Genomic DNA, 16,304 nt, shown 5'->3' on the forward strand with positions numbered 1-16,304 from the left:
AACCGAATATTTTGGTATTTATATAAATCTTAAACTCTAAAATCGAAAGAACCTAAACTGAATAGAACCGAAACCGATCTTAATGCCCGAACACCCAGGAGTAAGAGAAACCTTCAAAATTATATAATGAGTTAAAATATAGAAATATGTCATAAATTGTTAAATCAATATATCATAAGATAAATGTTGTTAATGGTTTTTTTTTGAACCATACTTAGGTTTACCCCTGGGGTGAACCTTTAAATTCACCCAACAGATTATAGCCAATCGTTTTGCCATGTCATTACTAATACTAGAGAATTAAAAAAAAAACACAATTAAAAAAAAAAGAAATCAAAAAATAGATTTAGGGTTTAGGGTTTAGGGTTTAGGGTTTAGATTTTACAATTAAAACGAAATTAGATGTCGGTTTGGGTTGCCAAATGAGTGGTTAAGGTTTAGATTTTATAATTAAACGAAATTAGATATCGGTTTGGGTTGACAAATGAGTGGTTAGGGTTTAAATTTTACAATTAAAACGAAATTATATATCTGTTTAGGTTTGTGAAATATTTGTTATATAAACCCTAAACCCTAAACCCAAACCCTAAACCATAAACCCTAAACCCAGCGGTGAACAGATATATAATTTCGTTTTAATTATAAAATCTAAACCCTAACCACTCATTTGGCAACCCAAACCGACATCTAATTTAGTTTTAATTGTAAAATCTAAACCCTAAACCCTAAACCCTAACCGATATCTAATTTAGTTTTAATTATAAAATCTAACCCTAACCACTCATTTGGCAACCCAAACCGACATCTAATTTCGTTTAAATTGTAAAATCTAAACCCTAAACCCTAAACCCTAAACCTTAAACCCTAAATCTATTTTGTGATATCCTTTTTTTTAATTGTGTTTTTTTTTTTTTAATTCTCTAGTATTAATAATGACATGGCAAAACAATTGGCTATAATCTGTTGGGTGAATTTAAAGATTCACCCCAGGGGTAAACCTAAGTATGGTTCTTTTTTTTTTTAAATGGTGGAGACAAATCAAGACAAAATATAGACAAAAATGTGTCTCTATTTTCTAAAAAAAAAAAAAGAGATTACGAATTGGATATGGAAGTGGGTTTGCTAAAAAAAAGCCCACGCAAGGTAGTTAGAAAGTCAACGTGTTGTAAACCTAAGACCATCTTAAGATGATCTTAGCATTTAATTGATTAAATTAACTCCCAAATATGCATTAAATCTAAGATGGGTTTCTTAGCTAAGGAACAAAATAAAAATTAAGAGCTAAAATTTATAAATTTAGTACTAAAAATTTCTTAAGAACCAAAATTAAGAGACCATTGATAATGGTGTTCTAATTGGACTTAGGTTTTATAAGCGTGTATATATATATAGCCACAGCAAATCATTCGATGATTAAGAGAGACAAGTTCGAGAAACCAAAACCTTAATTAAAAGAGAGAAAAGTTTTGAGAATATGGATCATCAGTTTCAGTCCTCTGCCGAAGAATATCCAGGTATATATATCCAGAACTCTACATTTTGTTCTTTATTTGCATGAGCCTTGGCAATTAGTATTTATAAATAGTTAAGGTATGAATTCCTTAGTATTTTCTATTGTTGGGGGGTTAGTTAAAAAGATAAATGTTTAGTTTTGTCCGACCATGCATCGCCCTTATGTTGGTCATAGTTTCATACACAAGATGTTTCCATTTCTATGGCGGTTTTCTTAGCTTTTCGTAAATACCACAGATGAAGATGTTAAATCCTGTTTCATGCCTGATATTTTGGTTAACGTACACACCGCTGGATTGGATAGCGAAGTGGGCGTGATTCGAGATGTTTCGGTTAGTCTTTTGCCTTTCTCCAACTTAAGAATTTTTTTTATAATACAAAAAGAACTGATAGTGATAAACAAAACCAGAAGAAAATTTCAATGATCTTGATTGCGAGAAGTGAATATGAATGGTAGCTCCTTTCTAACACCAACATTCTTCCCATGTGCTACTTTTGTCAGGATGGAATGTGTAAAGTAGGTCTAGCGGTGAAGGTGACACTATAATGGTCCCCCCAAGCGAACTGAAGATAGTTCGTCCAAGGAAGAATGATCATGTGAAAATCCTTGGTGGTTTACAGCAAGCTGATCGGAATCGACATATCGGATGCTATTGTTAAAATAGATGATATTCTTGACATCAAGATTCTGGACCTGGCCATAGTTGCCAAGTTTGTGCAACCATGATAGTTTTAATGAAAGTTGAGTTTCATCTTGTGAGACCATCTATTGTAATTTTAAATTTCTCTACAGCTTCTAAAGAAACTAATAAACTTTATTTCCAGTTAAAAGAAAACCTTATATCTAGTTATATATTTTCTACCTTTTTAGTTTAGCATGTTTGACCCCCTCCCTTGCAACATCCCTTTACTTTTTTTCCAACCTATTATGAATAACTATTGATGCTGGATTTATAAAGTGGATTAAAAATTCACTATATATGATGATGGACTAAAACAAGAACGGCTTTTGCCAGTTTACTCAAAGCCATTGAACAAGACATATGGTGTAAAAAAAAAGATCGCGTTGGCTACATTGTTCAATGACTTCTTCTCTTTGACATTCATTTATATACTCTCTTCCACTCCATCTCCAAGAGTGTCATGTTCTTTATCATTATTTTCCACTAAATTATCAAAAGTTTCAGGGTTTTTGAAATACGTGAATAAGACCATCTCCAATGTATTTCTCTATTTTTAGCTCTATCTCTATAATAGAGGTGAATTTTCTCTATTTTTACTTAAATGTGTTCCTCTATTTTTTCCTTTAAAAAGTTTAACTCTATTTATATGGGGAAAAATAGAGATTAAGCATTTTTTTGAGATTTGGCTTGTTCATCTTTTATTTTTTTCTTTTTTTTTTCTGTTTCGAGAAGGTTGATTTTTTAATTAATGATGTTTTTCTGGAAAAACAAGTGAACATATACAGACAAAACAAAACAGAATCAATAGAAAAAAAAGAAAAGTAAAAACAAGATTAATTTCAACCTAGTAAAGACGATTTGGTGAGAAAGTATTGAAAGAAAAGGTGGTTGGTCACTGAATTACCTTAGGAATCAAAAGACCAGGAAAGACAACATATAGAAAGACAAAGCCACATAGGCACATAGCAAATTTCTTCGTATAACCCTATTGGGTAATTAACTAACGTTAGTGTCTATTTTTTTTTTTTTATTAAATAGCATTAGAAGCTTATGTTTGGAATTGTATTGTAGAAGCCCATATTCTTCATACTTTGAATCTTCAACGTTGTATAAATCCACATTTATATAATTCTATTGGGGTAAACTATGCCACTAATTAATATATGCCCTCAACTTTATTTCCAAAATTTATCTCATAAGCGGCCGCTTCTTTTTCTCTCACTACATCACGACCCTGGATATGACACCTTAAGATGATCATTTGTATATGTAAGTTTCAGCTACACCAATCCATGTTGGAATGAAGAAACATATGCGTGATATAGCTAAGAATCCTTACACACTTATGAGTCCACCTTGTTGAATCTAGAATTCACACAATGAATTTGTGAATGGGGGAAAACAAATTTGATCAACTCTTAAATTTCGATCAAAAACTCGATTGCAAAGGGAGTTTTAATCTCTTGTGAAGCAAATTAGACTTTACTTAACCAATTGTCATAAGCTCAACTGGTAAAGATCTTAAGCAAAGCTTAGAGGTCGCCGGTTCGAGTGACGTTTGGAACGAAACTAATATTACATGCTGTGGTTTCGGGGTTATGGATATTACAGGCTTTGGCCTAGAGCCACCTGGTATTCAAAAAAAAAAAAAGGCTTTACTAAAGAACAAGAGAAAACTAGGGTTTATAACTACGGAGATCACCCGAATAGAGGGCAAACCCCTCTATTTATATGAGAAAAAGCCGGTGTAAAGATAAGCTTAATTTCCTCTTCTTTAGGGCTTGAACCTTTAGATTTCCTTTTCTTTATTGGAACATGAATTTGCCTTTATTTCCTTTTCAGTGAAGTCGGCGACCTGCTTCCTTTTCAGTTGGAGGTCGGCTAACGAATTCTGTGGGCCTTTGTCCATTGGCCCACTAACAGGCTAAACCTGGATACCTCGGTTTGATTGAATTGTTTAGCTTAATTCGAAATGTTCTTGGTTTAAGACGGTATTTTCGGAGGTGCTTAATTCCGACACCAACACACCTAAATAAGTTTTTTTTTTTGCGTTCTATTTATTTTCTCTTCCATCTCCCCGTCTTTCACTTTAATGATGTAGTGAGTTTGCATCAATGTTTGATTGCTTGTTCTGTTATACAAACATGGTTATTGTTTCAATATTTTTAGAAATTCTCAATACATGTCTGACAATGGTAAATTATGATTGCAGAATAAGCTTGGATATCACTCAAATTATGGTTGTTATGACATCAAGAATAACTATGAAGACTAGCTAGAGAGGACAGCGATATGGGTGTCATCTGGAATCTTGTTGCTTAGTCTTTTGCCATTCACAACCTAATAAAAACATAGTAAAAGTGGGCGAAAATACCATGTTATCAATGACCTTATCATATGATGAAATTCGACAGTTCATATGTTCTTATTCATTTTCTAAATGACAAGTTTTGCAGGACTCGCTAAGAGCGAAAAATACCTAGAAGACCCTCAACTGGATCTTTGCCACTGAAGTTTGAACTCTATTTTATTGGACGATTAACCTGACCTTAATTCTTTCTCAAAGGAGGTGTTAGATCAAGGAAACGAGCATATACATTCACGACTTCTTACCCCTTTCTACCACTCTCTGCTGATCCTGAATGACCACTCACTTTTAGTGGTTCCTACCTTTAAACCCTATCCTCTTTTCAGATCTCACGCATTCTCTTTGTGGACAAGCAAAGACTAAGTCTAGGAGAGTTGATAACATGGCATTTTCGCCTGATTTAGCTATTGTTTTCTTATGTTTTAGGAAGTGTTTGCTGTGATTTCAGGGCCAAAGAGGAGATATTCAAGAAATTTTAGATTCAAGAAGGTTTTAGGAGTTTTAAAGCAAAATGGACCAAAAGACGAGCAAAATCCGTTTTAGGACAGATTTAAAGCTCCAGATGTTAAGCGTCCATTGGAGGCCTTCCCGTGAAAAAACTTAAGATATCTTGGACTCTATGAAAATTTAGAAGAGTCAATATTACTATGGAGGAAGCATCAACTCAATCCCATCTTCCAACCATAAGTTATAGCCGATCGAACGCAAGCCTGTCCGAGACCGGTCACAATCCCCTGTTGGGACCGGTCACAGCCGACGTGACCGGTCTAGATCCTTATTCTGAGCATGGTTAGAGAGCCTCGTTACGGGCTAAAGTAACTCGTCCCTGAACTTTAATGAAAATATGTAGTTTTGCCCAAAAAGCCCTAAACCGATTTTCTACTTCCCGAAGCCTATAAATACTAGTTCTAAATCCTAATTAGGGTGTGCCTCTTCGTGCGTCTCTAACATCCAGAGGATAAACGACCAGAGACCTTCATGAAGCCTCCAAGCTCGCCGAAGCTTTATCACTGACGTTTCTCGCCATCGTTCACCGCCGGAGTCGTCACCACCACCTCTCTTCTCGCTTGTCTCTATTCTCTCCTTGTTTAAGGAAGATAAATCATCTACTATGTATTCCAGAGACGATCTCTAAACCCTTTTTATACTCATACTCTTTTATGGAGTCTCTTATTCATATGTCTTTGCTTTCGGTGAGTATGTGTGCGTAGTTTACTCCTTGGGCATAAGGGTTTTGATGGGGATTTGCGGATCTGTTTCCTAGGGTTTGTTAGATCTTTATTTAGGTCCTATTAGTTCTTCGTTCTAGGTTGTTTCTTAATGCATATTGCTTGAATAGCTAACTAGCAATTGATCTTAGGTGGTTTTATGCATCTCAAGTGTAAATCCGCGTTCACTAGCCTAGATGTGAGTATCATGTTATAACCTGCAAAAGTTGAGTTATTGGTACAAACTCATTAATAATGCTTATTCAATCTCGTCGTTGCATGCGTAAGTTTTGTAACAGAGTTCTTAGACATAAGTAGTCGTTTTATCATAAGCAAATCGATTACACATAAGTGTTTTGTATGTTCATGAACCATTAAAAGCATAGGTATTCCTTTGTTTAGAACCCTAGAATAACCCGATCCATGATACTCTGCGAAATCCCTGAAGCCCAACATCTCGTCATCAAAATACAATCGTAGAAACTAAGTTAATAGTACCTGACCAATACTAGCTGCTGCTAGCGGTTCATAATCAAAACTAGTCATCTTGGATTGCCAATTATGACCTTACTCAGCATCCAAAACTGGATTAAGTTGACTCCTTGGCATCACATCAGCACCTTAACGCACATATTCCAGAACATTCAAGATCTACAAAAGATATCAAACTAAAGCTGGTAAGAGTAGATAAAAGAAACCAATTTGGTAGTTATCGGAGCAGGAACAAGACTCTAGTCCCGTATGCTCAACATTTGCCCAACTTTGAGAGCAGCTCTACACATTCACACAATCCAAGAGCAAATCTTTTTGCATTTTTTTTAGACATGAACAGAGCCGGACCAATGAAATTCGGGGCCCCATACGAATTAAGAAAAAAATAACAATATAGTTTTCATAATATCAAAAGTTAGACAATAAAATAAAATCAATTTAAACAAAACTACTGTGTAAATAACATTGTACAATAATATCTTAAAAAAAAAGGTAACAATAATTTAAATCTTAAGAAAAGTAACTTTTTTATGGGGTTTTTTGCAAAAAATTATATCAAACTTCATATTTCTCACATATTAACAATAAATTATATATATGTATAACTAAATTAAAAAAAAGTAGGGCCCCTCTAATGTGGGGGCCCCATTGAAATATTTCATTGTAATGCGTTAAAGTCCGGCTCTGTACATGAAAAAAGATAGTGCAGGTTGACTGTCTTGTGTCATTGGTGTCCCATTTACCATCATATGAGTAGATTGTTTAACAGCTCCCCAAGTAAGAGCAGCTCCTAAATTGAAAAACCTTCACATTTCACAAAATTCAACTTGTTAAAATTGCTTCATCATAAGAATCTCATGCGTTAGGGAGATGCTATCCTTATTGTCTCATTCGTCGAAGTTTACGACGGAAGGTTCATTAGATCGACGAATCAACCAAAGCTTTTCTCGCTCTGTGTAACTCCAGTGACCCTATTATACATCGCTTTCGCTACTATTGACGAGCCTGGTAAAGCTCTTGTTCCACGAACTCATAACGAATCAATGATGGCATTCTTTAGTCGAGGATTTGATTAATTTTACCACAATATTTTTTCATTTTGTTTAATCATATTATTAAAATTAATTTTAGAGAAATAATTAGGTGTGAATGTTTAGATTTTGGATTCTAATGTGTCCATAAAACATGATTAGGCATTATTAGAAACCATATTTCAATTAAAAAAAAACACAGGTTACTAAATCAATAAAGTAATCTTATTATTTTTAAAATAAGCCACTTTCAATAAAAGTAAAATCATTTGTTTTTTAATTACACATTTTTTTTTTCTTTGGTCAAATAATTACACGTTTTAAACTACCTACTTGCAAATTATACTGTTAAAACTATATATGTGTTCCTTAAGTTTCCCTAAAATATATATCTGAAATTTACCCGATTGACTTAAAACTTAGCAAAAATAACTAGAATAACTCTCATTGGTAATGGATAACTAGCCTAACTCAAATTTTGTGTAAAAAGACTAATTAACCTGATTCAAGATTTCTCCAACATTTCCTTTTACAAAAAAAAAAAAAAGTTGTTTACGATTTCGGAATTAAAAAAAAAAAATCAGAATAAGAAACAAAACCATAAAACCAAACATAAACTCGATTTAGGGTTTAATTGTTTTTCCCCTTTTCACGGACTTTACTTTGGGTCTCCTCTCCTTCGTCGATTTTGAGTCTCTCTTTTTCACTTCTCTGGTGGTGACAGATCTGCGTCTCCGGCCACATAAACGGCGGCGAGGCTTCAGGCTGCAGCACTTTTTGATTGCATCATGTATAAGTATGTGGGTAGTTGCTCGTATCCATTCTCTGGACTTCCCCTCACCAATTCACGAGCATAACGTAGTGTCCGATATGCCTTCCAATTCTCCATCTATCCGAAAGTTAAAAATAATTGTTTAGGTTCGCAAATTCTAGCAAATATCTATTCCAACGAATCAAAAAATGTACCTTTATCTGAAATCTTTTATTCATTGCTTTGGCAACGTGCATTGGCAATACCTTGGGTCCAACTCTGTTGGGGTCGGATCTCACACATCTTCGGTAGGATCCACTTGGATCTGTCCACGTCATTATTACATAATAATCCTCTTGGATTTCTAGATGTTTCATTGCGAGAATCGAGCTCGACCTGTCGGAAGTTCGATTCAGTTTATTAAAGAGCTCGATCTTTACCAGTACGGAGTTCGCTCTTATTTAATATATAGTTCGCATAAAAGAAGGCCGAAGCGAGGAGAATATTGCTCGAGGTTTGCGGCAGCGTCAAGACGCAGGAGTTTGGAGTCAACAAGAAAGGGTTCGGAAGATCCACGCGAAACCCAAAATAGTTCAAATTCAAGCCGTTTCGGTCAAATTGTAACCTACATGATTAATGCGATCAATGCAATTATGAGCAGTAAATGACCGCATTGATCATATTTTCTCTATAAAAACAACCTCAAACGCATGTGTTTGGGGGAGAGAACAACTTTTTCCTCTTACGATCAAGCAATTCAACATACTTTTTCTTTTACAATTTTGCAAGGCTTTTTACTATTTTATTCTTTCCAAGTTCTTTCGCTTTATTTAATTTCTTGGTTACTTCCCTTTTCAATTCCATATTTTCATTTGTTGATTTTAGAGTTTTTCTCCACAAATATACTTAAAGACAATCGAGTGTGAATCCTACATCCACATTTTGGCGCCGTCTGTGGGGAGTTACCGCAAAACTCTTTGATCTCAAAATCTCTTTTTTTTTTTTTCAAACCAAGAAACTATGGCTGATCAGCAAGCTTTGAGCAATGCAATTGCCTCGCTTACTCCGTCAACCACCGATCTGACCAATCAGATGAGTACACTCGCTAGTCCCAACGCCACTTTTGGTGAAAGGTTAAACTCAATCGAGCAAACTTTAACGAGTGTTCAAAATACTCAAACAAATTTATCAAACGCGCAGAACGTTGTTTCAAGCCGTTTAGATAATTTGTCCTCAGCACAAACGACAGCATATTAGCGCAGGCTGTTCCAAACTCCCACACTAAACAGATCCGGGAGCACTCAAACTCCTCCTACGGGCTGTCCTGCTAGTACTAGCAATCAGACAACCGTAGGAGATGGGTCCAATCCAACCGGGGATGAAAATCCCCAAAATCAGGGCAATCCTGCTATTGACGAAGGACTTCTTATGGAAGAACCTGATGTCATCCTTTCCGATGATTTCGTCAAAGTTTGTCAAGAGCTTGATGAGATGAAGTCGAAGTTTCATCAGGCGACCAGTTCGGCACCTGAGATCGATCGAGTAATCGAAGAAACTCGACGAACACCCTTTACTTCGAGAATCTCGAACCTTCGGATCAAAGATTCTCGAAAGATCAAATTACCAACTTACGATGGTAAAGGTGATCCTAAAAATCACCTCGCTGCTTTTCAGATCGCTGCTGGCAGAATTGATCTAGAACCAGACGAGGAAGATGCCGGATATTGCAAACTATTATATGAGAATCTATCCGGATCGGCTTTATTATGGTTCACTCAGTTGGAGCCTGAATCTATTGATAGTTTTAAGGAATTGTCCTCCGCATTCCTAAAACAGTATTCCATGTTTATGGAAAAGGCAACCTCTGATGCAGATCTATGGAATTTAATCCAAGGTCAGAATGAACCACTTCGCAAGTATATCGCTAAATTCAAAGAAGTGATAGCCAAAATTCTGGGGGTTTCACACGCTGCTGCCCTTTCTGCTTTAAGGAACGGACTTTGGCATGAATCCCGATTTCGGGAAGAAATCATCGTCAATCGTCCGAGCACTATCCAAGATGCTTTATTCAGAGCTACTAATTGGATGGAGGCAGAAGAAGAAAAGCTTAGCTTCGCTAAAAAGCATCGGCCAGTAAAAGTGGTTGTTGGAAATCCGACTAAAAAATTCGAACCAAAAGATCAAAAACGGTTCAGAGTTAATCATGCTACTAATGCCGTAGGAAAACCCTCCCCAAACAAAGGAAGATACAATTCTTCTAATACCTGGGTTAGAGATGAGAGTGCCTATTGCGATATTCATAGAGTAAATGGGCATTCCACCAAAGATTGCAGCGTACTCAAAAAGCACCTCACCGAACTTTGGGCAGCTGGAGAGCTCGCTAAGTTCAATATCGAAGAGTTTGTGAAATCTTATCATAAAGAAAAAGAAGATTCCGAAGCGTCCAATCCTCTCGAAAAGAAACACAAGCCCAATGGGCCTGGAACTCCGAACACTCCTAAGAAAAGGATCGATGTTATAATGGGAGGAACCAAATTGTGCCGAGATTCGATCAGATCAATCAAAAGACACAAGAAATCAGCAGCAATTCAAACCGCTGTGGGTTTCCAGTCAAATGAACAAACACCTTCTATCTCTTTCGACAATTCGGACACTCAAGGATTAACAGGTTCTCATGACGATGCTCTTGTGATAACTTTAGATGTTGCGAACTTCGAAGTAACTAGGTGTCTAATTGATACTGGAAGCTCGGTAGATCTCATATTTCTAAGCACTTTGCAAAGAATGGGAATCAGTAAGGCTGACATTATCGGTCTACCGACACCATTAGTAGCTTTCACGAGTGACACGTCTATGTCCTTGGGGAACATAAAACTACCAGTGCTCGCCGCAGGGGTTCCTAAAATTGTAGAATTTATTGTTTTCGACCGTCCGGCCGCTTACAACATAATTCTCGGAACTCCGTGGATTTATCAAATGAGGGCTATACCTTCAACTTATCACCAGTGTGTGAAATTTCCAACTCCTGCAGGAATTGGAACCATTCGTGGAGATCACGAAACGTCGCGATCTTGCTACCTCATGGGACATCGTTTAAAGCTTAAATAGCAATTAATGATAAACGCGAAGCAAGAAATCACTTCGCGTTACCCAAGTGGTCTCAGTTCAAGTGAAGTTACCACAGAAATTGAAATTGATTCCGAATTTCTAGATCGAAAAGTAAAAATCGGTACTATTTTAGATTAAGAAATCAAAGATCAGTTGGTAACATTTCTAAAAGAAAACAAACATACATTTGTCTGGTCGGCGAAAGATATGCCTGGAATCGACAAAAGTATCATTACCCATGATTTAAACGTCGATCCCAGTTTTAAACCAATAAAGCAAAAAAGAAGAAAACTTGGTCCAGACAGAGCTCAAGCAGTCAATGACGAAGTCGATAAGCTTTTGAAAATTGGTTCCATCAGAGAAGTGAGATATCCGGACTGGTTAGCAAACCCCGTGGTAGTCAAAAAGAAAAACGGAAAATGGAGAGTATGTGTCGATTTCACCGACATTAATAAAGCTTGCCCGAAAGATAGCTTTCCTCTCCCACATATCGATCGGCTCGTTGAGTCAACAGCCGGAAAAGAACTCTTAACTTTTATGGATGCATTCTCTGGATATAATCAGATCATGATGAATCCCGAAGATGAAGAGAAAACATCCTTCATAACAGATAGAGGAATCTATTGTTACAGAGTTATGCCATTTGGTCTAAAAAATGCCGGTGCAGCATACCAATGTTTAGTTAACAAAATGTTTTCAGAACATTTGGGCAAAACGATGGAAGTATATATTGATGATATGCTTGTAAAATCTCTTAAGAAATCCGAGCACATCACACATCTCGAGCAATGTTTCAAAATTCTGAACGAGTTCAAAATGAAATTAAATCCCGCTAAATGTTCCTTTGGCGTGCCTTCCGGAGAATTCCTGGGGTACATAGTCACGGAAAGAGGGATAGAAGCTAATCCTAATCAGATTAACGCTTTCCTTAATATGCCTTCGCCAAGAAACATAAAGGAGGTCCAACGATTGACAGGCAGAATTGCTGCATTAAATTGTTTCATATCGAAGTCTACCGATAGATGTCTCCCCTTTTATCAAATTTTGAAAGGGAACAAAAAATTTCGGTGGGATGATCAATGCGAAGAAGCATTTGGTCAGCTCAAAACTTATCTGACAACACCGGCGATTCTCTCAAAACCTGAATTAGATGAGAAACTTTATCTCTACATTTCAGTTTCTAACCATTCCGTAAGTGGGGTTTTAGTTCGAGAGGACCGAGGTGAGCAAAAGCCAATTTTCTACATAAGTAAATCTCTTACTAGTCCAGAAACGAGATATACCATGATGGAGAAATTAGCTTTAGCAGTGGTCATATCTGCTAGAAACCTCAGACCTTATTTCCAATCTCATCCTATAGAAGTACTAACTTCCCATCCGCTTCGCTCAATTCTTCACGGGCCAAGTCAGTCCGGAAGGTTAGCAAAATGGGCAATCGAACTCAGTGAGTACGATGTAGAATATAAAAGTCGAACTAGCGCAAAAGCACAAGTTCTGGCTGATTTTCTAACCGAATTACCATTAGATGATGGAATCTTTGTTGAAACGGACTCTACATGGAAATTACATGTAGATGGATCTTCTTCTAAACAAGGATCCAGAATCGGCATTAGGCTCGAAACTCTGACAAAGGAAATAATCGAGCAGTCATTTCGGTTAATGTTTCCAGCTTCGAACAATGAAGCAGAATACGAAGCTCTCTTAGCAGGACTTCGGCTTGCTCTTGCGATTGGAGCAGAAAAAATATTAGCTTATTGCGATTCTCAGCTAGTTGTAAACCAGTTCGCTGGAGATTACGAAGCTAAGGCTCCTCGAATGAAAGCTTATCTTTCGGCTGTCAAAAAGCTAGCCGGAAAATTCAAAGAATTCGAATTAGTTCGAATACCTAGAGGAGAAAACACTTCGGCAGACGCTTTAGCTGCCCTAGCTTCTACCTCAGATCCTGAACTCAAACGAGTTATCCCCGTTGAATGTATTTCCTCGCGAAGTATTTCGGTTGAAGAAACAGAAAACGATAACATTTCGGCGGCCGAATACATCGAAACTCCAAAACAAAGTTCCGGAAATAGTTCACTTGTCATCACCAGATCACGAGTAAAGTCTCAAGATGACGAACTTACTCCACCATTGGAACTTCCTAAAAGAAAGTCAAAAAGAAAGTTAAAGGATCAAGAGGTTCTCATTAAAGAACCATCTCGAACCAAACAGTCACTTACAGGTGATGTGGAGGTTCAGGAGACAATTGAAGATCCTAACATTCCTTCCGAACCCGAACCAAAGAAGTTTATACTCAAAGATAATACTTCCGCTAATGATTGGGGGGCTGACTGGAGGGTACCCATCAAAAATTTCATTCTTAATGGAGAACTACCATCTGACAAATGGCAAGCTCGCAAATTAAGAATCATCAGCGCTAAGTATTGTATAATTAAAGAGTCATTGTACAAGCGAGGCGTTAGTGATCCTTACCTTTTATATATTTTCGGCCCCGAAATTGAAATAGTGACAAGCGAGGTCCACAAAGGGCTTTGTGGTAGTCATTCTTCGGGGCGAGCAATGGCTTTCAAAATCAAACGATTAGGATATTTCTGGCCAACTATGATTATAGACTGCATTGATTACGCCAAATGGTGTAAAAAGTGTCAAATGCACGCTCCTCTTATTCACCAGCCATCTGAAATTCTATCACATATATCCGCTCCATACCCTTTCATGAGGTGGTCGATGGATATAATCGGTCCGATGCATCGTTCAACACGAGGCGTCCAATACTTATTAGTTCTAACGGACTATTTTTCCAAATGGATTGAAGCTGAAGCTTATATAAGCATACAAGATTCCGTAGTAAAGACATTCTTGTGGAAACACATTATTTGTCGCTATGGAGTTCCCTACGAAATAGTAACGGACAATGGTCCTCAATTCATTTCAAATGATTTTGAAGATTTCTGTTCCGCTTAGGGAATAAAACTTAGCTACCCAACGCCGAGGTATCCTCAAGGAAATGGACAAGCGGAAGCCTCCAATAAAACCATTCTCAGCAATCTTAAAAAACGCTTGAGTGCTCGAAAAGGTGGATGGTATGACGAGCTGCAACCTGTGTTGTTGGCTTACCGGAAAACTCCGAGGCGGGCAACAGGCAAAACTCCATTCTCACTAGTTTATGGGATGGAAGCCGTAGTCCCGGACGAGCTAAATGTCCCAGGTTTGCGCCGAAGCGAAGCTCCACTTATCGAAGAATCGAATTCTAAATTATTAGAAGACGTTCTCGATACAATCGATGAAAGGCGAGACCAATCCCTTATTCAACTTCAGAATTATCAACAGTTGACCGCTCGATACTATAACTCAAAGTTGAAAAACAGACCTTTAAATGTAGGAGACTTTGTTTTAAGGCGAGTGTTCGATAATACAAAAGAAGAAGGAGCTGGAAAACTCGGTATTAACTGGGAAGGCCCTTATCAAATCGCTGAAAAAACCCGAAACGGTGTATACCGTTTACAAGACCTTGATGGAAATATATCCCGTTCAAAGGCCTTGGAACATAATCAACTTGAAAAAGTTCTATTGCTAAAGCAAACACATTCGAACTACGATTTGGCTTGATCCCATTCTGGGTACGTAGGCAGCTCGCTAATCACGAGTCCAGCTATAACATAAAAACAAAAATATTATTCCAGTCATGGAATCCTTTTTTTAAAAATTCGATATTTGAGCATGAATATAAAGATACGTTGCTAACAATGTATAAATAAATATTTCTTGCTAAGCTAAGACCGGATCTAGAAGGGTCTAGAATTACGGAACAACTCCGCTCCTTGACCAGTGAAGTCAACGATGCTCATAATGCAACCTGGCATGTTTCCGTACTCCTGAAGTCCTAGTTATCTCCAATCTGAAGGATGGGCTTCGAGGCGATGAAGCTCGCGAGATATGTCGAGGCGATGCTTCTCTAGCTCCATTATCCGTCTCCTAATCTTTTTCTTCTCATCTTCGAGCTCATCATGCCGAGTGATAAGCTGAAGAAAATAAAACGCTACGTTTAGCAATAACAAAAAGAAGTTAATCACTAGGATGGAAAATACCTTATTGATAAACTCCTCAGCCTTAACACGATCTTGAGGCGACAATCTCTCGATTAAAACGATCGGAACCTGAATGCTAGTTCCCTTCTTCAATATTTGTGAATCTTTTGGTTCGCCAGACTCTCCTGCTTTTATAAGCTCGATGTCCGACGTCCTCGAAGGATCAACGCTCATCACTTTGAACAAGTCTGAAGGATTCTCTGATGAGTTACCTCCCTTGAACATTTTTGTAGAATTGTTGTTGAAATTCAATGACAAACTACACCCATTTTATACTCAAAAATTTATTCGATTGCATTTAAGAGGATTAATTGACGATTTCCCAAATCTGAAATTACGACTTTCATGGAAAATGTAATCGAATTAATTGCTAATAATATTCCCTAGATTAAACGCATTAAATATGATGAGTTAAACGGCAAATTTAAAGCAAAAGGGGAATGTAATTAATATTGTTGGGCCTCTAGCCCAATAGTTTTTTACATAATATATATAAAAAAAAACTAAAACTAAGAAGGAGGGGGGTTCGCAGGAGGAACTTCGTCTGATGGCGAACCATCTTCGCGTTCACCGGGTTCGAGGCTCCTTTGGTAGATATCCCAATGCTTTTTCAGGAACCTAATGTGTTCTCGAAGACAGCCGCGAATGCGGGCGATAGAATCAAATCCCCTCCTCTCCCAGTTGTGAACGTCCGACTCCAAACGTTGGATCTTCCTTTCTACTCCAGCAATCCGATCCTCAAGGATACGGTGTTTCGCTCCGAGACGTTGCCTTTCAGAGCAGAGGAAAACGTATCTTTCCGTGATCTGTAAATAACAAATACATTACGAATCTATTAAGTAAAACCTTGAAACTATTGGTACTAGGTTCAAACCTGCTCCATGAATTCATGGCACTCGATCTGTTCCTCCCGGGACATGGAAGGAAGAAAACAAGGAATAGCCATCCCTTGTGGAGTGAATCCATCCCCCGACGGGAAAAGAGATTCACTTGAAGGGAATCGTGGTGAGTTAGGACCGGAAGGTTCGCCTTGGTGAGAAGTCATCTTTGATCTAAAAAAGAAGAA

The sequence above is a fragment of the Arabidopsis lyrata genome (assembly GCF_000004255.2).
Source record: "Arabidopsis lyrata subsp. lyrata unplaced genomic scaffold ARALYscaffold_6, whole genome shotgun sequence".
NCBI lineage: Eukaryota > Viridiplantae > Streptophyta > Magnoliopsida > Brassicales > Brassicaceae > Arabidopsis > Arabidopsis lyrata.